This window comes from Canis lupus, chromosome 30 (assembly GCF_011100685.1).
Source record: "Canis lupus familiaris isolate Mischka breed German Shepherd chromosome 30, alternate assembly UU_Cfam_GSD_1.0, whole genome shotgun sequence".
NCBI classification, from domain to species: Eukaryota; Metazoa; Chordata; class Mammalia; order Carnivora; family Canidae; genus Canis; species Canis lupus.
This window is the reverse complement of record NC_049251.1, coordinates 25,771,717-25,795,307: the sequence shown is the minus strand read 5'-3', so window position 1 is coordinate 25,795,307 and position 23,591 is coordinate 25,771,717. Positions and strand designations below refer to the sequence as shown.

Sequence of the window (23,591 nt, the reverse complement as noted above, 5' to 3'; positions counted from 1 at the left end):
GGGCTTTGGAGGAAGTAAAAATAAATGGTTTAAATGCAGAAGTTGTTGGAGCGCTTGGGTGGCTTCGTGGGTTGAGCATCCAACTCTTGGTTTCGGCTCAAGTCATGATCTCCCAGTCGTGGGATCGAGCCCCACGTGGGATCGAGCTCCACACACAGCGTGGAGTCTGCTTCAGATTCTCTCTCCCTCTTGCTCTCTCTCTCTCTCTCATTCAAATAAATAAATAAATAAATAAATAAATAAATAAATAAATAAATAAATAACTAACTAACTAACTAACTAACTAACAAGACGAAGTTACTGCTCTGGTCAGATTTTCCTCCTCCCTGTTCCAATTTATAAAATAATTCACAGCATTTTCAGCTTTGAGGGTAAATTTCATTTGGGAGCGAATAGAGAACATGAAGCCCTTGCTCTGCAATTGAGTGGGTCTAGAGGAAGGAGAGTATAAAATAAAAATGAGAGGGACATCTAGGATGGATCCCAGTTTTTTTCACATGAAACTCACCTGAAATGCCGGTTACTCCAAAAGCTTTCAATTTCAGGTAACTTGAAATGTCTCTGCTGTCTGTGCTTCATTGGCAAATAGAAGACCACTCTTTCAAGCGGGAGAAATTTGTGCAACAGAAGGAAAACGCAGAAAATAGGTCAACAAAGTCAAGTGACCTACACAGATGGGTGTTTCAAGATGTGTAAGCTGCGGTTCTAGAATCACTACCCAGATTCACTTATGAATATTGGGAGTCAAGGCCGGAAGTGGAAAAATATTTTCTGGGCAGGTGGGAGTGAAGAAGAGAGAGAAGTAGGTTATCATTCTTCTTTCAAAAACTACCACATGAAACTTTTTTTTAAAAAAGTTTCCTTAAAGTCATTTTGCTCCACAGATGACAGTATTTCTTAGAAAAGAAGTTAAAAAAAAGAAGAACTTCAAACAACATCAGTGCCCTCCTAACCACCACCTTCTTTCTCTTCCCACCTGTGAATCAAGACAATTTCCTTTTCCTTTCCTTTCCTTGGCCCCGTTCTGCTTAAATATCGAGACATCGTGCACTCACTTCTTCTTTCAAACAGTAACCTAATACCAAACAGCATTTTAACATAGCCACTAATTCTTTTGAACAAGGCTGTGTTGGCAATTATGAAACAGGGTAGACGTTGGCAAGCGCTTTCAGAATAATTATAGGGTTCCTCGAGTAGTACAGTATAAATAATTGCTGGTTTAAAAGCGTTATTGTGAGCAGCAATTTATACTAAAATTTATATTTGCTCCTTGAAACCAATATACGTCAAGAGTGCCTCACTTCCACCCCCACATCCCCACACAGAGCTCTCAAGGGCTTTGGAACCTTTTGATTCCATTACACGTTTAACTTAGCAAGGCAACTACAAGGCACGTCTGGGCTGTAGTAAATAAGGTTAAGAGTGATGCATTTAATAAATGGGCATGAATGAAGTAATGAAACTATTCCAGCTCTGGCCACCCAGTGTGCTCCCAGGATACTGACGTCCAGAAAGGCCATTTTGGTACAGAGAGAAGCTAAGAACTGCAGTGGTATCACTTTTGCCTGGCAAGTAGGGCATGCCGAAGAACATTATCACCTCCTCTTTGGCTTATGATGGTGTGGATGGGAGGCACAGAGGACCGAGACACAGGAAACTCATGGAGATAATGCAGCTCTAAAATAGCCACAGAGACTTATTAAAATATATGTTTTTCCTCTCTCAGGAAATTTTCATTTTATCCTACAGCATGTTAAAAATGGGTAGGTATATCAGAAAACCAGGGGGGTGGGAGAAAGCCTAGAGGGGTTGGGGCTATTTGTGACAGGGCTTCCCGAGAGGGGTGAATGCTAAATAGAGGCCCTTCTTTTCCAAGCAGGTGACTGAATGTGTCATCTTCTTGTCTTTCTGTTGATCCTAGTGGCTTCTCTTACCCAGTGTGAGAACTCCCCTGAGATTTTCACATCCTGAATGTTTCTCACCAAAAGTAGCTAGTGTTCTAGGATAATGTGTTTTTTGTTTCAACTGCTGTTCCTGGTTTCTGTTCTCTAAAACCCTTTTAAGCCATATTTTCCATGATTGTTCAGTGCTGGCTTTGGTATTTAAATAAGCCTTTCAATGGGTCATTAGCTCTGTAATTAATTCCAGCTATTTTTAAATGGTGCCTTGGTTATTAAAGAGCTGCCATATTCTCAACAGCCTTGTCTTTCTTGGAGCATCCCTAAGCATTAGCTGATTTTTTTTTTTTTAGTGCCAAAAATATTGTAATTTTTTTACTTTGAAATATATTCTTCACTGGGAGGAAGAGTCAAAGTTTTTGAATGAGGCCAGAAAATATTTAACTGTTACATTTCTGTTTGATAGCCTTGGACTTTTATTTTTCTTTCAAATGATCTCAACAAGTAACCATTAAGGACTTCCTGTAGGCCAGGCCCTGCCCCTTTCACTTTTACTTACATTTTAAAAAATCAGTATTGGCAAATCATGGGATTTGAATAGGAAGTGACCCTGTGAAGAAGTGACTCAAAATCACTTAGCCAATTGGTTGCAGAGCTTAGAATTAGAACCCAGAGCACTTGACTCTTTGCCCATTCTTTCCATTTCTTTGTGCTTTACTGCATAATATTAACATAGCTATTAGTCTCTGTGACACTGGAAGAGGCTTACCAATTCTAATATTAGAACCAGCAAGCCTGGCCCCACACCCTTGGCAGACGTCACAATCAATCACAGCACAATGCACCTCAGCCAGCATCCAAAGCATTCATGAGAAATCCTTCTGACTTAGGAAATGAGCTGAAACCCACTTGCCACCTTGACCTTATAGTAATCCCAGGATAAAGCAGTAATTCTTGGTTCAGAAAAGCAGATGGAGATTAACTTTGATTATTGAGTATTATCTGAGACTAGATAAAAATACCGATAACTCATATAATAATAGTATAGTGGCTACCCCTGGGGGCCAGGCACTGAGCTAATCGCTTAGATGTCTTCTCACATCTGAGCCCCTTAACAACCCTGTGAAATAGTTACTGCCATCTCTGGTACAGAGACAAGGAATTGAGGATTGGAAAGGGTAAATAACTTCCCCATGATTACTGAGCTAGTAAGTAGCTGACTTAGCAGTTGAGCTCGAATTTATCTCTAAAGCTGCTCTTTGACACCGAACAGTACACATGGGGTGTCCAGGTGCTGACCACTGTGGACCAGCCCTTGATGTCAGAAGAGCAGTTACTACTTTTCTCTCTATGATAGTTCCCCTTCTCCCTCACCTCCAGCCCCTGAACTTTTCTTCTTTTTTTAATCCTGTGAACTCCTTTGGCATCTTTGAGTTATAGGTTCTAGTAAATATAGTTCAGAAAAGGATGCTTGCCCAATTGATTTTTTTGTTTCATCTTTTGATAAATGGGGTATCCTTTAACTTACTTTCGTTCTTGCCATAGTTTCCATGCTGGAAGGAAATGCCTAGGGCTGTCTCATATATCTTTAGCAACCTTCTTGTTCCTCTCTAGAGTAATAGAGATTACATGCCAAAAGCAGGTGATGGGGTTCCCTAATTTAATCGTTCCTTTGGAGCACCTGCCCTGTGTCAGACACTGAGCTAGACACTTGGAATACAGGATGAGGAAGACAAGTTCCTGCTCCTTATACTGTCCTTTCTAAATATGTGGAGACAGCCAATAAATAGGAACCATTCTAGGGCATGATAATTGCTAGGAAGAATGAATCCAGGTATTACAGTAGCGGATGACTTGTGGGGAGAGGGTAGGGATGCCTTTGGTTTATTTCCTGTGGTCCCTAGGACAGACATTAAGGGGGACTTTAAAGTCAAGTTTAGCTTCCGTACTTCTAGATACATCTATAGCCTGCTTGTGACTAGGATTGGGGTTGGGGGGAAAATTCAAGTGGACACAACTTTATTTCAATGTAATCTTCCTCTTTGGCACCCCCAGCCATTTTCCCAATCTGTTAGAGTTTTCTCTCCTGATACCTCTCTCCACCCCCAGCTGCCCAGCATTCTACCTCCGGTGCCAAAGCTTGCTGTCTCTCCCTACCACCACCACCACAACCCCACCTCCCTGTGACCCATGAATAGTCCTCTATTTCGTGTCCTCAAGGTCAAGCCCTCTGGGGCTGCCCAGGCCTCAACTAGCCATCCTGATAAACTCCTCCCACATTGAATGATCTGTGTTAATCCTAATTCTGTTTTTTTTCATCTGTGATATGGGGAGGTGGGATAAACCAGTTGAAAGATGGCAAGAGAGTGAGCAGATGTGGGTGGTGGTTTCTCCTGGGTCTCACCCCAGCTTGGTAATCTGGGGACAGTCACTTCGCCTCTCTGAGCTTCAGTTGCCTTGGCTGAAAAGTATTGGGTCCGATTGGGTCATCTCAGAGGTCTTTACAGGTCTGAAATTCTGTAATTCGGTTTAGTTGAGCTCTTTAGAGCAAACTAAACAAAACAGAAACTATGATTCCTGAGAGGGAGCACCTCTACCTTGATTGTCTAAGCCAGGGAGGGTCTTCTGACAAGAAAGGAGGCCAGCAAGTTCTCACTGCAGGACAGTAGGAGAAATTATTCAAGGCCTTTTAACTTCCCTTCCTGAGGACAGTTCTTGTGGGGAAAGGACTTTTACTGTGATTATTAATGAGATGAGAACAGAGATGACTCTTCATATGCCCAAACTATGTTTCATATCTTAAACCTTAGAAATAGCAGGTTTTAATGAAGTCAGCCACATCCCCTGACCTATGTGTGGGAACTGAGCAGGGCCCAGAATGAGCCAAAGCATCAAAATCACCTATTTGTGTAAGTGACTAGCTTCTATTTCCTTGTTATTTGTCATTTTACTCCATATTGAGGTCAGAATGGTAAAGCTATTATGCAGTATACATTTACATTAGATTATCAAGAAGACAACGGGCAAGGGTGCTGAATCACTCTCACTAGTAATTTCTAAATGCTGAAAATAAATGTGCATGATATATTCTACATGGATGCATTGTGTTGTATATTCCCTGTCTAGCCATAGCTTTTACTTAATTGATTTCACTTAGGGAATCCTATGAAATCTCCTTGTAGAAATCTGAAAGATGAAGAAATAATACTTACTTCATTACTAGCTTGTCTTTATTTTTTTAATATTTTATTTATTTATTTATTTGAGAGAGAGAATGAGGGGGAGGGAGAGACAGGGAGAGAGATAAGCAGACCCCCTCCACTGACCGGGGAACCCAATGCAGGGCTGAATTCTGGGATCGTGATCTGAGCCACCCAGGTGGCCCTCGCTCGTCTTCTTCTAAAGGTGTTTGTATGGTGTGATGAGGAGCAAGTGGTCCACACAGTGAATCTTCTGTACAAACTAAAGTAGCAGAGCAGCATGGTTCTGCAAAATGCTTCTTTTGTTTTCTATCAATGTGGTAGTCATTCCACACAATTGAAAACTTATTTTTGTAAGCTGGTATTTGGTGTCATTTTGAGGTGTATTTTCAACCATTAATTGTTTGAACTTTTATTATTTCAGAATTAAGGTAGCCTTATTTAGATTCCTTCCTCATCTCCTTTGAGAGTCAACATTTACATGATAATCTGTACATCCATTTACATCTTTTTCTGACTGTCCTTGAGGAAAACAAACAACATCAAAAAGGATTAATTATTTTCCAGTGAAAGCTTATTGTGTGCTGACAATAACTTTAATCCCTTTAATGTCCAAATGAGGAAGATTGATAACTGATAACACTTCTATTGATATTTTCCCGATATGATTCTGTAGCCAAAAAAAACGAAACTTTAATGTCTTTTAGTAAACACTAAAGGGGGAAACCATAGATACATAGAATACAAAGAATTTGGTCTATGTAATGCAAATATATTTCCCATTGTCATTTCTTTTTCTTTTTTTTTTTTAAAGATTTTATTTGTGTATTCATGAGAGACACAGAGAGAGAGTCAGACACATAGGCAGAGGGAGAAGCAGTCTTGATCTCAGGACCCCAGGATTACTACCTGAGCCGAAGGCAGACTCTCAACCACTGAACCACCCAAGCGTAGAATATGAACAGTTTAAAACATTAATACTTCCATCCAGACTTTAAGTCTCAGACATTCTTCTATACATTTTACTAGGTCAAAAGCAGCTCAGATATAAACAATTATAATCTTTGGCCATGTAATTGTCAAATGTCACTTATATCTTATTTTATAAAATAAGCTACGTTGTCCTTGTGATTTACTTGATGGCTGGAAGAAAATCAGACATTTTATATACAGCAGGATTTATGAACCCCTGGAGGCCAGGTTGTGGCTATTTCACAATACAAGTTAAAAATACATTTTTGTTTGTTTTGTAAATTAGAAAGGAGGTGAGAAGATGGAGAGAGACATTATAGTTTGAATTTATAATTAAAAAGCACGGAAGATGATTGAAATAAAGAGATTATTATCATGAGAGTATCACCAGATGCCCCACCCCACCCCCCAACACCTAGGCAATCTCTTTGTGAGAATTTACCTTGGGTAAATTTGCAATAAAAAAGTGATATTAAAAAGGCATGTAACAACAAGCACAACAGCAAGCACAGCAAGCAAGCACAACACAACAACAACAACAACCATGTGACATCCTGAGAGATTGCAAAATATTTTCTTTTCCCAAGTTTGGTCCCTTTCTCTTAGAGTGTTTGAAACCAAGGAATATAGCAAATACTGTTATATATTTAGCCTATTCCCTTATGCCTTGCTCGTTTCTTAAATTAATTCATGGGCAATGAATGAGGAGAGGAAAATAAGAGCAACCACAAAACACCCAGGCGATATGATAGTGAATACCACTTCCTAATGCTTACTCCCTACCTAAGAAAATAGTTTTATTTTCTTCTCTCTTGTGCCAAACTTGATTGCATTGAGCAAGAAAGTGGATAGCAAGTCTTTTTTAATGTTGTACTATTAATTTCACCCAACACAACAGGTTCCATTCCTCATTCTTTATAACTTTGGGAGTAAGTGTAGTGTTTTGCTGCTTGTTTACAATATAGTCAGGCAGCAGACACCGTACATAAAAGGTGCTACCTATCACCAAACACATCAAGAATGCCAGAGATTTTTCTACTTTCATCGATAAGACTTTGTTTAGCTGCATACCAAGAAGTTCAATAGGAGCGATGTAAAGCTACCCTGATATTTTTGTATTTTTATCCACTGCATTATTTTGAACCGACACTATATACCTTTAAATGTAGTATTCATACTTCTTGCTTTACAAGGTCCAAGGATGTCATTGTTAGCTGTCATTAGCTTTGTGTTTCTCGGAAAGGAACATGGTCTCCCGTGGAAATTCTTGACCATCTCTAGCAAATGGAGACCACCTATTCGTTAAAGAGTGTTCTATGTGTTTGATTACCTAGAATGGCTTGCCCAGAGATACTCTTGGAGAAGTACCAGCACAATGTCCAAAATGCCAGAGGGTGGAAAGTCATGGTCTCGGCAGGGGGAATGACTGGAGTGTTCCTGGAGACAGTGTTTTCGCATGGCTGACATTAATGACAACCCAATGCTACACACTCACTAAATGTTTTCATTTCAGAAGAGCATCAAAACCACGGAGTCCTTTCAAGTCGTCTTCTTTTACTGCGAAACCAGAAACCATGCGAACAACTACTTTCAGTAATAACCTGTGTCCCAGCTACAGGCTGTATTAAACTCCTTGTCGTATAATTTTCTAATTTGTGTGTAGGTAGTTGTAGCAAACAACTTAGTTTATTTCGGAGCATGACATCAGAGAGCATATTTTAATGCAGCGGTGATGGGTAATGAAATCAGAATTTCCACAAAGTCCACTCTAATTGAACAGTATTGTGAGGAGAAATAAAATAGGAGACTCAGAGTTTCCTCCTGAAGTCATTTACGTTATTAGGTAATGAGGCTGATTTTATTTTAACAAATGTACTAGAAGGTATGCTCCCATGTGGACGTTGCCCCTTCAAAGCACTGGGGAGGCTAAACATCTGTGCCAAAAATGCTGTCACTGCCAAAAACTACTATGTAATCTCTCTTCTGGAATGGCTTTCTACTCCTTTAGCAATGTTTTAGTGATCTCCACTGTGGCCATTGTTCTTCTGGAAAAGTGACTTTGATTTTGAAGATAACCAATGGTTAATATGCTGAGTAAGGTAAGAGAAGAAACCAGGGCAAGCTGTTTTTCTTTAAGAACATTCAACAAAGATGACTACAGAGTCACCAACTTGTCTTTATCGGCATGCTGGCCCTGAGCGTGGTTGCCTAAGAAGCCATTCAAAGAAGTTTGTGACAACGACAGCATCGCTACTTTGAAGACCAGTCCTCATTTGGGGTGAAAGAGGCTGGTGCCAGTAATTTTGTAGGAAGAAAATACTGCCATTAATTCTCTCCTTCCGGGTGGATGATAGCCACAAAGAAAACAGAGGACATTCAGAGGCCATCACTGGCGTACACAATGGGTGTCCCCTATCCAGATGCCACCTGCCTCCTGAGAGTGCTTGGTTGCGGCTCTGTCGAATTACTACTAACAAAACCATAGAGCAAGCAGTGAGTGTGGGAAGCTGGAAGGAGGGAGAAAGAAGGGAAACTCTTAGAATGGTGACTTTCATTGTCATAACCTGATAGTGATCACCGGAGAATTCTGACTTCAGTCCCCAGTTCAGAAATCACTAAGATGCCACCCAGTCTGGTTGTAGGGCAGCTCAGTGCTTTGGCTGCTGGCAGCACAGGGGTGGCTCTTTCTGGGCTGGGCAGGCCTCACTGACTCAGCCTTGGGGTTCAGGACTGGGGCACGCCTGGGAATTCGATGGAAGCCTTAGTGGGGGTACTGAGGCTTTCCTGGTGAGAAGTGCTTTGGAGAACTAGCTGTGTTTTATCCCATTGTGTGGTTTTGTGTTTTTGCAGCTATAAAAATGGGTCTTCTCTAGGTTTTACTTTTGAAGGATCATGAGATGCTGCTGAAGAATGAATGCTGCTACCTATTTCCTTATCCCTGTGCCTTTCTCCTAGGGATTGTTTTGACTGCTGCAGTTGGCAGGATAAACAGCCACATGGAGGGAAGCAAGTGGCAGCGTTCCTGGGGAAGCCATTCCTGGATCTGCCATTCATGACCTCAGCAGACCCCTTGGCCTGCTGGCCACTTTTACCCATTGCTGAAGTCTTTGCGATCAATTTCCTCCAGTTTAAGCAATTTCTCTCTCTCACTAGACAGACCAACTATTAATTCAAGTAACAGTTAATATGAATTTAAGTTCCTAGAGTGTTAACATGCACCATTGGTTTAGGAAATTTGTTTGTTAGCCCCTGGGGCATTCCATGTTCTCCTTTCTTATTCTCCATTTTTTAAGTTGTCGCTGAATAAAATGTGGATCCTGGCAAAATCGGCAGGGGTGGAGATGCCACGGGGGCTATCTCTCAGGTTAGGAGGAGAGTGAGAGATTGGGATCCCATGGAACTGAGGGCTCCCCAGCCTCCTGACTCCCTGATGGAGATTAGACCCAGGTAGCCAGATTGCCGCTTTCAAGTTTTGATTTTTCTCTAGTTTCTTTTCCTTAAAACCCCATTGAGAAAAAAAAAAAAAAAACATTGAGGAAAGCTCCTGGAATAACACATGTAAAAATCAGAGACCATTTGAAATCATTTTTATCATTGTTCCTGAGAACCCCCTGCCTTACTGAGGACATTATGTTTTACAAAGTGCCTTGAACTTTCATATAGGTTCTCAAGGAATATTTGTAAAATGATGCCCAAAGAAAACATTCTTTGAAATTAATTGCTAATGTCCAAGTCAAGAAAGACAAATAATAGATGCACTCTAAATGAACTGTACTGTCTAACTGGGCAATGAAATGTGTCCCCCGTGAACACCATTTAGTTCCTCAGACCAGAATTGGGGAAAGGATTGCCCTGTCATAGATGGGAGTAATTCACTCTCAGGAAACATTTTAAAATGGATTGATACTTGTCTGGTAGAGTTACCTGCCTTGCTATTGACAATGATAAATTTTGTGGTAATCAGCTCATCTTGGCTAACTGACAACTCAAGAAGCTGATTCCAAGAACAGGAAACTGGTTTCAATAGAAATATTTGTTTATTTTAGAGGGTGGTGATGGGTAAGGACCGGTCAAACTTATGATTATGTTTTAAAGGATGTTTTGAATGAATAATTCCACAGAGGTGTTAGCCGTCTTTCTGATTATTGGCAAGTGTGTTTGAGGCATGGCTGGCTTTTTAAACAACATACTAAGGTTATGCGTCTGAAAAAAATCTTGTCCCATTCAGAATTTTCAGTTTGGAAGCCTGCACACTTATTCACATGATTTCTTTCTAAGCCTTAATTCTCTTTTTTGTGCACCCTGTTTCTTGAATTTGCTTTCAGTGACTGCATTGGGTTTCTTTGAATAACAGTGAATTCAAAATAAAGCGAGGTCAAGGTGAGTAGTTAGGTTGATTTTCCTGGAGCACCTGGGCAGACTCAGCCACCCCTCTGGGCATGGGTTCCTCAACATCTCACAGGGAAGGCTCCTGTATGATGAGATGAAAACACTTTTGTGCTGCCACCAGTACCTGCCTCAGAAGTTTACTTCTGTGTGTCTTAATGGTCCTTGACATGACCTTGGACTTGGCCCTTGCCAATGCCTTCTGATGCCTTTAGACACTTGTTGCTGGGAACCACATTGCTTGAGGTTCTAAAATGCTTTGCTGTTGGAGGTTTTGTTTTGAAAAATAACTGATGGGCAGCCCTGGTGGCGCAGTGGTTTAGTGCTGCCTGCAGCCTGGGGTGTGGTCCTGGAGACCCGGGATCAAGTTCCTCGTCGGGCTCCCTGCATGGAGCCTGCTTCTCCCTCTGCCTGTGTCTCTGCCTCTCTCTCTGTGTCTCTCATGAATAAATAAATAAAATCCTTAAAAAAAAAAAAAAAGAAATGACAATGGGAAATATATTTGCATTACTGATGCTCCTAGCCAAGGGCTTTGGTGCTATGGATTTAAAGCAAAAGCACACAATTACTGGTGTTGCGGGGGGGGGGGATATAAACAACCTCCCTCTATTCCAGGGCTTTCTATGGAAATTGTTTACCATGAAGGGAAAATAATACTTTACTTTCCATCAATACCACGTTAGCATTGTGTTGTTTTGTCTCTTCTATAATGGCATGGTATTGCAAGGAATGCTCTTTGATTGAGAGTAGTAAACATTTGTTTTTAAATAAGGCAAAAAAAGGAGGGGGCGGGTGGGTAGAAATAAAGTGTTCAAGCTTTGGTAGGAGCTCTGGCAGGACTTTAATTCTGGACTTTGACGAGAACATTTCATTATGTTCCCTTTCCTAAACCAAAATGAGATGAAATAGACAACTTGGTTGCCAGGCAGGCTTCTCTTCCACTTTCTGTTACTACTTTTTCCCTGACTAGATGACACCTGCCGAGTTTTGCCATTAAAAAGACGTCCCCCCCTGTTGGAGAAATGACAGGTCAACTCGCCCTTAACCATCAAATCACAGTATCATTCTAGCAGGACTGAATCGGGGAGACTGTCTGGTGCAACAGTGTACCTAAGCACAGACAAGGGAAGCTGAGCCCTGGAGAAAGATGCTCACAGAGGTTCTCGGGGGTTTGGTAGATTGCACTCACTGACATGTAGTTTTAGAAGCTTCCTAACCCTGTAGCTCAGTCTTTTTGCTATCTCACCACACAGCTCTTAGAAACCTCTCCCACTTCCTCTGCTTACCACCTCTCCAAGATGCCAGGCTTGCCATGGGCTTTACCTAGAAAGTGGGTCGCTGGCATAATATGCACTGGTCTCTTTCAAATCTGCTTTATATCTGTTTAGTGTTACTTCTCATCTTAGGCCTCTGCATTAAGAATAAAGCTGCTAGGGGTGCCTGGGTGTCTCAGTCAGTTAAGCATCCGACTCTTGGTTTCTGCTTGGGTCATGATCTCAAGGTCATGGGGCTGAGCCCCTGTGTTGGGCTCTGTGCTCAGCAGGGCGTCTGCTGGAGATTCTCTCTCTCTCTCTTCTCTCTCTCTCTGTCTCTCTCTCTGTCTCCCCCTCCCTCCCTTTCTGCCCCTCCCCTCTAAACTAAATAAGTAAATCTTAAAAAAAGAAAACACAGAAAGCTGCTGAAGTTTACCATGTCTTTATTTAAAAGGAGTATAATGACGCATTCTTCATTCTTCTGCTAGCTCCCTCAACTCCAGTTACAGCCCTTGCCAGATACTACTGTCCTTAAAACATGCATGGTGATGAAGAGGAGGAGTTTACCTTAAAGGTTATACTCAACTCTTTACTTTCTTCTCCTTTTAAAACAGTTTTCACTTTCATCCTTAATTTGTATACCCTGAAGCTAATGTAACAAGATGAAGTGTGCTAGTGGGTTCTGTGTACCCCCTTTGCATCCCTGGTGGCTAACCATGAAGGTTCCCAGCAAGGAATGGTAGGACTTGCAGCTGGATGGACCTGTGTGTGAGCATGTGGCATATGGTGTGTGTGTGATGATTTAAGATGGTAGCAGTCATGGGCATTAAAAAGGACCTGCTATTCTGAGCCCAGGCTGTGACAGTAAGATATGCCTGCAGCAGCTGTTAGCAATCAGAGTGTGTTTCCATCTGATGTGAAATGTGCTGCCATCACTTGTGAAGTGGATTTCAAAACCTTGCCACACTGAAGTACCACAGTGTGTGAATGGTGCATTTTTACTGCAAATGAGAAGAATTCACTTATTCCCATGATAATGTCACCCTCACTCACTCAAGCTATCTTAAGTGGCAAAAGCGCACGTGGCCAAATGCTGGGTAGCTGATAGGAGTCTGTGCAAGACAGTCATAGAATATCATCTGAAACATTTGTCTGCAGGCAGAAGCAGCTCCTTGGACTATAGGAGCAGAAACTGAAAGTGGAATAAGGACAGTGCCGTGAATCTTCCTATGATAGCGCCACATGATAGCGTCTCATGGCTTTCTTACCTCATCTCTAGTACATGGCTCACATACAAATAGGCAGCTTCAAAATAAACACCCATGATACACTTTTCCTTTTGTTAGGAAAAATGACATTTATTAGGTATTATAGTCTGTAAATTGATGCTTAGTCTGATGTTCAAACCTTCTTAAAATCATTCTGACAATCTCTTAACTTGGTCAGAACATTCCTTCTCCTCCTGCCTCACAACTACGAAATATCCCCAAGGCTCTACTGCCTTTTACTGTATCTCCCTTTGCTACAAAGCAATAGCTACCAGCTCCTGCTTTCTCCCCATGGGAACAGACATGGAAAAAAGTGTGCTTCAGCTATCAGCAGGTATTGTTAACTGTTCTCCAGTTGATTTTATGTAATTAAGAATGGAAATGTTTCTTTAAAAAGCAAGTTTAAAGAGCATACATTTAGAGAGAGAGAAAAAAAAAGTCCTCAGGTCACTTGTCTGGTCATTCCTATGCCTGGCTGAACTGGGTATCTAAGAAAAGCATCATAAAAGATAATTTTTAAAAATACTATTGAACTGCCATTCAGAAATATCTGTGATGTATTTGAAGGCTTAGAACTTGACATAACAGCTATTTAGATGTCATTGACTATATCCTGGAAATTAGAGGTAGAGAACCCAGCAGAATCTTTCTTGTAGGAGTTGATCACTAATCCTTCAAGATCTTACAATCTTAATATGATTAATATGACAATATCTATACTTCTGCTTCTGGCAAGTCTGAATAATTTGCTTATGACTTTTAATAAAAACCAGACCTTTCCCTGGCTTATTGTCCAAAGCTCCATTCTCCCTATTAATTCTACGGAGATTTTGTAAAGTGGGAAATAGCACAGAGGTGAAGGGGGTGATCTGGGCTGTGGAGTAATCCTTTTGACCATAGTCACCCTAGATCTTTGGACCAAGAAAGTTCTGGTGTCACTGACCTATGTTCTCATGACTATGGATGTATTGTCATTTTAGTCCTCTATGGCTTACTATGGAGGGATGTAAATGTATTTCCAAGGCTTAAAGTTAAAAGTTATTTTCAATCTTCTGCCATGAATCCAGACTTGATTTGGTTAGAGAATATTTCTTAAATGACATAATCTACTATTCAATGAATTGTAACTGATCAAAAAACAAAACAAAACAAAACAACAATCCAAGCTAATGGAAAGAAGGCAGTGGATTCCTTGGCCTGGTGAACTTTGATGATGTAACCTGGATTCTTGTTATTTTGACCCACTTCTACACATCTTCATCCAACTGATTTTTGTGATAGCACCCTTGGGTGGTGGGGGAGGGGGGTCATAGCAATTGTACAGTTGGAACTAGCAATCAGTGGCTGACTTCTTAGGCAGGAGATTTTAGCTCTTTAAGGAGTGTTCTGAGGCAAATAGAATGTTTTGATTGATTTATTCAGTAAACTGTGATGCCATACACTAAGCATACAATGGAGGAGATTCACATGAAGCCATAGAACAAATAGATTTAAACAAATGTCCTGTTCGTTATAAGATCCATTTCTATGTCAATAGATTGTTCTATCCATGGACTTGAGATTCAATCACCCGGTCTGTTTATTTTTGTAACATTATATGTACCTATTAAGAAAAATAAAAACTTCTAAATTGAAATACCAAGATTGTACAATGAGGATAGCCTGTAGTATGCATAAGCAGGTATGAAGTTAAGAGAACTGCCAAGTGGAGTGTTAGGTGTGAGAATTGGGGGATAGTTGTGTTAAATAAGATTATTTCATAAAATGCACTAATTCTAATGTTTTTGGTTAAGCAGAAACTAGATAAGATCTTCAGATTTGGTTTGGTTTTAAAGATGTTTTTTTCTGTTGTGAACAACAGACTTTGAATGATGAAAGCAAAGAGCTGACCCCATTGCTCTCAAGTGCAAGCGGAGGAAGATTTAACCTAAGTGGGGTGCAGTTGTTCTTGTTTAGGGGAAAAAAGGAATTGGTATCTAGAGTGAGGTTGATCGCTAGAAAAGATTAGATGCAGTTCTGTGCGTCAGTTGACATTTTTTGGCCTAGTATTATCCAGGAGAATGTAGGGGACATACATCTATTGTTGGAAAATAAGTTGTTAGAGGTTTGCCTTGATCATAGTCTAACCACTTAGATCCTTTTTCCTGCTGATGCGAAATGACAGTTAACCTACACTGAGATTCAAGAGAAGAATTTTTATTAGCTATTTCTGATCTCAAGGCCCTAGAAAATCTTAAAGAATTAAGTATTGAAAAAAAAAATGTAGTTAATTCTAGAATCTTAGAGGAACCTTACCCCAATTGAGATTAATTGGCCAAATGGCAGTTGCCTTTGTCTTGCTCCCTGATTGCATATAACCCCACACATTCTCAACAAGAAATATGTCTCGCTATTTACAAAGGCAATAGAGAAGTTAGATTAGGGAAGTCAAAACAGAGAAGGGTGTCTGTATTGATAATATTAATGGTATCATCTTTTATTGCATGAGAATTTATTCAGTGTTTGCCTGCTGGATGAATAAAGTGAAGGATTAGGAAGCTACTTCTCTTGCCATTCAAGTATTTTATTCAAGGTTAAGTTGGCTATCAGGTAGTTAACCAAAAAGAGGTAAAAAGTCAATTACCTTGATTTAGGTGTTTTGTACATTACTGTGTAGTAGAGGGTTCTAGGTAGAACTGGCTCTAAAAATCAAAGCCATCCACTATTCCTTTCTATGAAAAATCTGTTTCCTTTCTGATTTGATAGAACTTCCCGGTCTAGGGACAGAAGTGCTCTTTTGGATTGGGCTTTTAGCAAAGATATGTATGCATCAGGGAATGTGAGTCAGTTTCTCTGGAAAGCTTAATCTAGTAAGGATAGAAACATATTACAAAGGATTAAAATTCAGTTCCCATTGTCAGAACTACCTGTATATTCACAGAAAGCCACATGAGAAGATATGCCTGTCTTCCTTATTCTTCAGAGATTTCCTAGGTACACAGCTAAGCTCTCTCTGAATTCATATAGGGGATTCTGGCCCAGTGTTTTAACTCTTCTTTACCTAAGTTATACATGCATAAAGTCTGAAGGAAATAGCCAAAGTTCCAAAATTCCACTTTTGTCTTATTTTAGATTTAGTTTGCAAATACTTACTCTCTTAAACTGTTTGAGGTGTGTTTATGTGTATGTATTTTGACAGGTATATGCAATACTTTTTATTAAAAAATCAGTTTTTAAAAAGCTGTTAAATTCTCAGCAGAAACCACAATCAAGTTATAAAGCTATAAAGTTTAGAGCTTTAAATGGTAGGTAAGATACAGGAGTTTTTTGTAGGGATCAGAATAAGGGGCAGGACTTTTTTTTCTTTTAATGGCTGTGATTTGACAAGTTCCTTTGAGTCAGACATCACCTTAATACCAAAACTCAGAGTGTCACAGTGTGAGATGTATGTTTATGATTTAGCATGTGGGAATCATGCAGTTTCCATGATGCCTCTGCAAGACTGCCCAAGCCCTGGTGAAAAGTTTAGTTTCCATGACTTTGCTGTTGACAGCTGCTACAGAGAGGTGACTTCTCCATCCATGTGTTCTCTTTTTCTTCAGTTGAGTCTAAGATAGTAACATCTGGACCTATTAGTCCCTCAGGAAGGCATTTTGGGAACCAACAATTAAAAAAAAAAATACAACTAAGTAAGTCTAGCTAGCAGATGAAAATTACAGTTCTGTGTATTTTCTTTATTCTCTTTGTGGAGGAGCCTGTTGTGGGTAGTGAGGGCACAGCGTCCTGGTCCTTGCCAAGAATGATATGCCAAGCTTCCTAAAGCTTCGCATTTATATAAGTCTTTTCATCTTCAAAGAGCTTTGCGAGCATTCATTTACCACCACCTGCCTGGGAGGTAAGAATTATTCCCATTTTATAGACGGAGGAAGTGGAGGTGTAAGTGACTTGCTTTAGGCCACCCAGCGAGTTGAGGGTCAGAGGGAGACTTGGAAGGATCGCTGACTCCACTTCTTAGCTAAATCAGCCTGCAGCTCTTTCTCTCTTGTGTCATTTCCCCTTGGGAGCCTCAGATCGATGATAGCATAAATCTAAAGGCATCAAATAATCCTGAATAGGAAAGAGACACCAAGTCTGTCTTATTTGTGGCTGCCTCTACAATTGAAACTCTGGGAAATCCAGACATAGAGAAGCCATTTCACTCTCCTGAGATTCACTGTCTGCATCTGTAGAATGGGGTTGATAATACCCAATGGCTCACTTCAGAGTTGTTGTGGGCACCAAAATCAAAACAAGCTAACGAGAACAAGCACTTTAAAGACTCTTACAGAACTCTGCAAATACCAGACATTCTTTGTTGCCAGAAATGACCACCGGGCTGTTGTATCAAAGGGGTAGGGCTTTTCTAATTAGGTGGCTACTTGCTTTGGTGATGTTCAGCGAGGATTACTGAGGATTATGTACTGTTAAGAAAGAATCCAGAATCAGTAGAAGGAAAGAGTCTATCAGAGAAACATACTAGTGTTATGTTTAGTGTATACTCAGCAGACAAAATGGTGGAACAAGTTGATTGTTAATTTGGATAGTATGCAGCTGGAACTCCACCCTCCCCGCCTGGGAGGGTCATTGAACATGCCTGGGCCGTGGAACTTACCTGTGCTGTACACCGAGCCATGCGTCTGGGACAGCTGTATGTGCCAGACTGTTCAAAGCCCACAGTCTATGCCCCTCCTACCGTGGAGATGTAACGAGAGCTCTCTGCAAAACCTATGGTGGCCTGTGACCTCCAGCAGCAGCCCTGAGAGTGGAGGAAAAGTATGTTGCCCCCTGAATTGTTCACCGCTTGTACACACAGTACCTCTGCACATTACAAAGAAGGCATCACCCCTGCAGATGGTTTGTAAAAGAAGTGCTTATCTGGGCAAATTGAAGCAAGGCTCCCTTACCCTGGGCTGTTAGAGCCACTCTGCAGCCCACTCAACAGCCAGATGAATTTCAGCCCCTGCTTCTGTCCCCTCAGCTGGAGCCCCAGTGACAGGGCACAGTGCCCTTGAAACTAGGAGGTGGCCAGACCCCGAGGGGGCAGAGAAATCCAGAAGCCAGGAGCTTTGAAAGCCCCTCCAGGTAAGCAGGTGAAGCCTGCGCCACTCTCCCCCAGCCGGCCTTGACATGCAGGCTCGGCGACCGTCCAGGCAGCTGGAGAAGGCTTTAATACCCCAGCAGTTTTAAACTGGGGATAAAATAAAGTGACTAATCCATAAAAGTCTCAAGCCATTTTGCTGAAAATAAAATCAAATGCCTTAGGGTTTTTCTTTTTAATCTTTATTGGTTTTTCTGCTTGCAAAAGTAATACATGCTGGTTGTAAAAAACTCAAACATTGGAGGAATATGTAACATAGCAAGTGAAAAGTCTTCCATATTCTCAGCCCTCCAGAAGAAAGACTGTCAACAGATTGGTGTAAAAGATAGTTGTTTCAGGGTTTTGGGGTTTTTTTGTTTGTTTGTTTGTTTGTTTTAAGCAGTAGTTCTCGACAGTTTTTGCAAGACACACAAAATTGCATAACATTCATCTGTGTCACATACCCTCATGGGTGTACCCAAGGTTTGGCCATTTCCTGGCAAGCTAACAGTAACCCTGCCCTGTTTGGTCCAATTCAAGAAAGTATATGGTTATGCAAGTGAGCTAGGATGAAAGATATTATTGGGGTAACCGTAGGTCCCTATTAGTTTATTTTTTATACGAACCAATAAAAATTTTATTTTTTTTTTGCTATTATTAGTAACAAATTCCTTGGGACACATACCACAGCTGATCGCAACATACTGCTGGGGTGTAGCAGTTAAGTGCCAATGTTGTAAAGGATTGCAGTGGTAGCTGGTATGAACTGCCTGTCATATTATTTGGAGGATAAGCAGCTTTTCTCTATCCCCACTTTGGAAAGAGCTTAAAGTCTGGAGAAAAGAATTTCATTCCGCTATAAGGCAGGATTTCTTATCAACAATAACAATAATAATAACTACTATTTATTGAGTGCCAAATATTTCTAAGAACTTTGTGATGTGCATATATATATACAGAGAATACATATATAAAACAATCATTTATGTGCTACATTTATACACGTATCACTGAATCTTCAAATATGAAATGGAGCCTCAGAGAGGTTAAGTAACTTGCCCAAGCCTTAAAAATTGTTACATGTTGGTGTCAGTCATCCTAAGATCAGAAACTGTACTTGGAATTTTATAAAATGGAGAAGAATGGTCTAGAAGGTCGATGATTGCTTGCAGTTATAAAGTACTAATAAGGTAACTCCCAGAAAGATATCTTGACATCAGTTCTGTAGTTCTGCAAGTTTAAACAAATTATTTGTGTTGTGTCCTGTGCATCCTTGGTTAATGGTGGCATACCAATAGCAGTCTGTTCCTGGTGTTCTTGATGTTGTTATCGGAGCAATTTAGCTCGGCTGTGTGAAGTAAGGTGAGAAAAGGGAAAAAGAGCTATTGAGCTAAACAAAAAGACAATGTGTCCAAATCCCAGCCTTACCTCATCCTAGCTCTCTGACTTTGGGCAAGTTGTATAGCCTCTCTGAGCTTCCATTTCATCTTCTGAAAAATGCAGATGATGATAATGATGGTACCACGTACCTCATTGGGTGTCAGAGGAATGGATATAATGCCTAACACATTATAGACCCAAATACGTGTTGCATATTATTGGTTATGATAAATCCATTAGATTATCATGATATCACCTTTCATGCATAAAATGGGTACAAGTCTTGTACAATTGTATTTTTTAATTCTCTGGGAGAATGGGTATTTTTCTCTGGACCAAGATATCTCCCCAAAAGTCCTAAGGAATAAATGAGGTGTTAAGAATGCCATTGTCCATGTTCTTGTCCCTTTTATAATTAGAAGTAAAAAGCCAACCTTTTATAGAAGTACAATGCTAAATGACAGCCCAGCCCAAGGACCACTTGGCTAATTAGCACACTTGCATTCCAGGATTTCCTGACTCCCCGCTGCCACTTGTTGTCGGCTCCTTGAAACTGCAGAAATTTGCCTCTGCAGGTGTGGAGAGCCTGCTTGAATTACTTAGGGTGCATGAGAGAGCAAATTATTTAGGCAATAGAGCTGAAAATGTGGGCAAATTAGAATTTTTCATAGCAAGATTGTGCATTGTTAAGCCAATTCATGATTATATGTGTGCGTCTTGCTTCAGATATTCTGCTACACAATAAACCTCTTTGCTGCGATGAATATGTATGTGGACTAATTTAATCAATATACTTGTGACAGTAGTGATGTCTGACAGAACTCATCCTTTGAAATTCTGGCTGAGTTAATGTGTGCAGTATATATATGGGCCAAGACTCATAATTTGTGTTAAAAGAAGATTATTTTGAAAAGACACAACACTGCCTGTTAGAAAATGAAAAAGCCCGAGGGGTAGAAAGCAAAGGGCAAAGGGATTTTTGTCCTCTTCTCTCTTCTTGGTCTGAAAACTCAAATTTAAGGAACTAAACTGCTTTCCTTTTGAAAAAAAAATATTGCAAGGCCTTTTTTTCCTCATTGATACATTTGAATTCTGTAAATTGACTAAAAGGTGGAGGGAAGTGGCTTTAATGCATTGTTGGATTAAATGGAAGGTTGAGTAAGTGCCCTGGTCCAGTCTGCAAATGTTTGCTTTCTGGAAATATCAACACATGTGATCAGATCACATTCAGAGAGTTTGCTTTTCGGAGCAGGTGGGTTTTAATCATTTCCTAAAGAGCACTTGCAACTGAAATTGTCTTTGGAGATAAGAGACCTAACCCAGGGGGTAGGCTAGTAGAATAGTTTGATCTGACCAATCAGAATACTTGAACTTTGCTTTGGAGAACCCTCCTATCACGGTACCATGAGATTCCTGGTGAAGCTTTTCTAATTGCCAGTCTTTAGCCAACACTGTCCACTGGAACTAAGCACAAACACAGTGAGGGTCAAAGATCTAGGCAAATGGCCCCTGTTTGAAAATACAGATCAATCTACAGTGAGTCCATTCATACTAAGCAACTTGGCCTCCATAAATCGTGTGAAATATGTCTCAGCTTGAGTGCCCTCCAGATCTGAAGCCCCTGGAAGCTGACGCAAGGCTGAGTTTGGGAGCCTGACTCAGGCCAGCAGTCCTATGTGGTAGCTGGCACTAAACTCTAGGTCTGTGCTACAGTGACTCTCCTGCCTTCCCCTCCACCCCCACCCCCTGCCCCTGCAGCCAGGCCATGAGTCATTCCAAGGGTCAAAATGCCAGGCCAGGATCCCAGGGCCACCCCTATCATGATGAGACTCCTCCATGCCAGACCTCCATATCACTTGCAGGATTACAAGGAGCCATTGGCAAACATTTTGGTCCTGCCTTAAATATCATCATTTCACTTCTCATGCATAATCCACTCTGAACCCAGGCAGAATGAACAGCAATACATTACTCTCCATTTGATCTGGATAGTTTTATTTTGTTCCCGATATGGTCTGCCTAGGGCCTTTATACCGTATAAAAAACTAAACAGATGTACTTGATCTCTCCATTGTTAAGCTGGAAGGAAGGTAACTCTTGAAAGTCCCAGGTTCAGCACTGAGGTTGCTTTAATTACCTCAGGTCGTTTTGATGCCGAGTTGAACTACAAGGATTTAGTGAAGTTTGTCTGTGTCTGATTTCTGTGGTTACGGCTTGAGGTAAGACATAAGCAGAAGCTGCTCAGTGTCGGTCTTTTTATTTCACATATAAATTTTGTTTAATAGATGGCCCAGGTACTTTGTGTTGCCTAATTATTCTATTCCTTAGGGGTTGGGGTGGGAGAGGCTGGTTCTCATTACAGACTAGTTAATTCCTGTGGGAAAATACAGGCCATCACTCTCAGTTGATATCACCTTTCAGAATGTCTGTACCACCACTTGGGTTTTGTGTCTCAAAAATGTTGCCTGTAACTCTCTCTCAAGCAGCAGACAACATGTGACACAAAACTTGGCCTTGACTATATTAAAAATATTGGAGGGGCCATAAATACGAAGCGTGATTAGAGTTTGGATTTCATAAAGAATTTCCTTGAACGAATCAAGCCACAAAGGTGAGGCAGACTTAGAAATTATCGTCTTTGTTAAATGTGACCTTATAACACATTAAGCTGCATAACTCAGAATAGACAGTATACAAAGACACCATTACCGAGGCATTGGAAAATTTATCCGTTACAGAAAATATATTGGATGTAAGATTTTGAACAGTCTCTAACTCTGGACAATGAAGCTCAGTATGTCAACACTAAAAGTGATTGACATGAGGGGTGCCTGGGTGGCATAGTTGGTTAAGCATCCGACTCTTGGTTTCCACTCAGGTCATGTTCCCAGGGTCATGAGGTCAAGCCCCGCATCAGGCTTGGCGCTCAGGGTAGTCTGCTTAAGTCTCTTTCTTTCTCTCCCCTTCCCCACTGCACTTACTCACACACACACATACACACACACTCTCTCTCCCTCTCCCCCTGCCACTCTCTAAAATAAATAAATAAATCTTAAAAGAAAAAGTGATTGACGTGTAAAGGACTCTTCCTCTAGAATAGCTTGCACTCCGTAAAAGTCACTACAGTACTTGTACTAGTCCTCTTGAAAGGAAGTTAGCAGGTACACATGGTTTACAATGAGGTCAAATCCAGTAATTTATTATATGCTATTTCTGAGTATTGAATGCAAGTGTCACATCAAATCCAAAGTAAGTCGTGGTGGAAATTATTCCAGGATACGGGATTACGCTGGAAGAAAGAGTAGGCTGTGTGTATGTGTGTCTTACTTATATTGTGCAACATATTCCTTGAATAAGTCATTGCTTTGTATAAAGCATGTGGCCTAGGGAGGGGCCATATGAAAATGAAGTATATTTATGCTCTTACAATTGTGTTTGTGTGTGTGATTTAGCAATCTGACATGATATCCATTGTGAAAACCATGGAAAATAAAACTTAGCATAATGGAACATTCCGTATAAACTGGTGAACATTGCTATCCTGTATATACAGCTCAGTATTGGTCTTTATTTCATATATAAATTCTATTTAATAAGTGGGCCAAGAACTCTGTTTCGCCGAATTACTCCTTAGGTTATTTTTTTAATCCTTAATTATGTTCTTTCCAACCAACCATACTCAAGATATATTGTGTTTGCTGAGAAATGTGCTTTGTCATATTTGAGAACATGGGTATAATATTTATTAGTCTTTGGGTGGTCTTCTATATGAGGCATCTTCACGGAAATCAGTGGAATAGAAGCATATGCATGGTGTACGAGGCAATCAGTTTCCAACATCAAGAACTCAGAAGCTACATATACTATTCATTAGGATTCACCATTATTAAATTCAGATAGGATATTAACTTTATGGTTGAAAGGTTTTGATCGTACACAAATGGACTAATTTTTTAACACATGGAAACTACATTAATTAAAAAAGAAGATTAAGGCATTCTTAACTTGCCATCATATGTAACTTATTAATATTTTGAATTGAATCATTTTCCTAAGTAGTCTTGACTTTCTGGAGTATATTTTTTTTCCCTACCAGTGGAGCTACAATGCTCAGCCAAGACAGATTTATGACCTTTTAA

At 40.4% G+C, this 23,591-nt stretch overlaps 1 protein-coding gene across 2 annotated transcripts in view; it reads left to right on the top strand.

The window, feature by feature from the left end:
* Nucleotides 1–23,591, top strand: part of LOC119866906 (RAR related orphan receptor A) — a 711,488-nt gene that overhangs the window by 643,731 nt on the left and 44,166 nt on the right. The gene's annotated exons all lie outside the window — the stretch shown is intronic.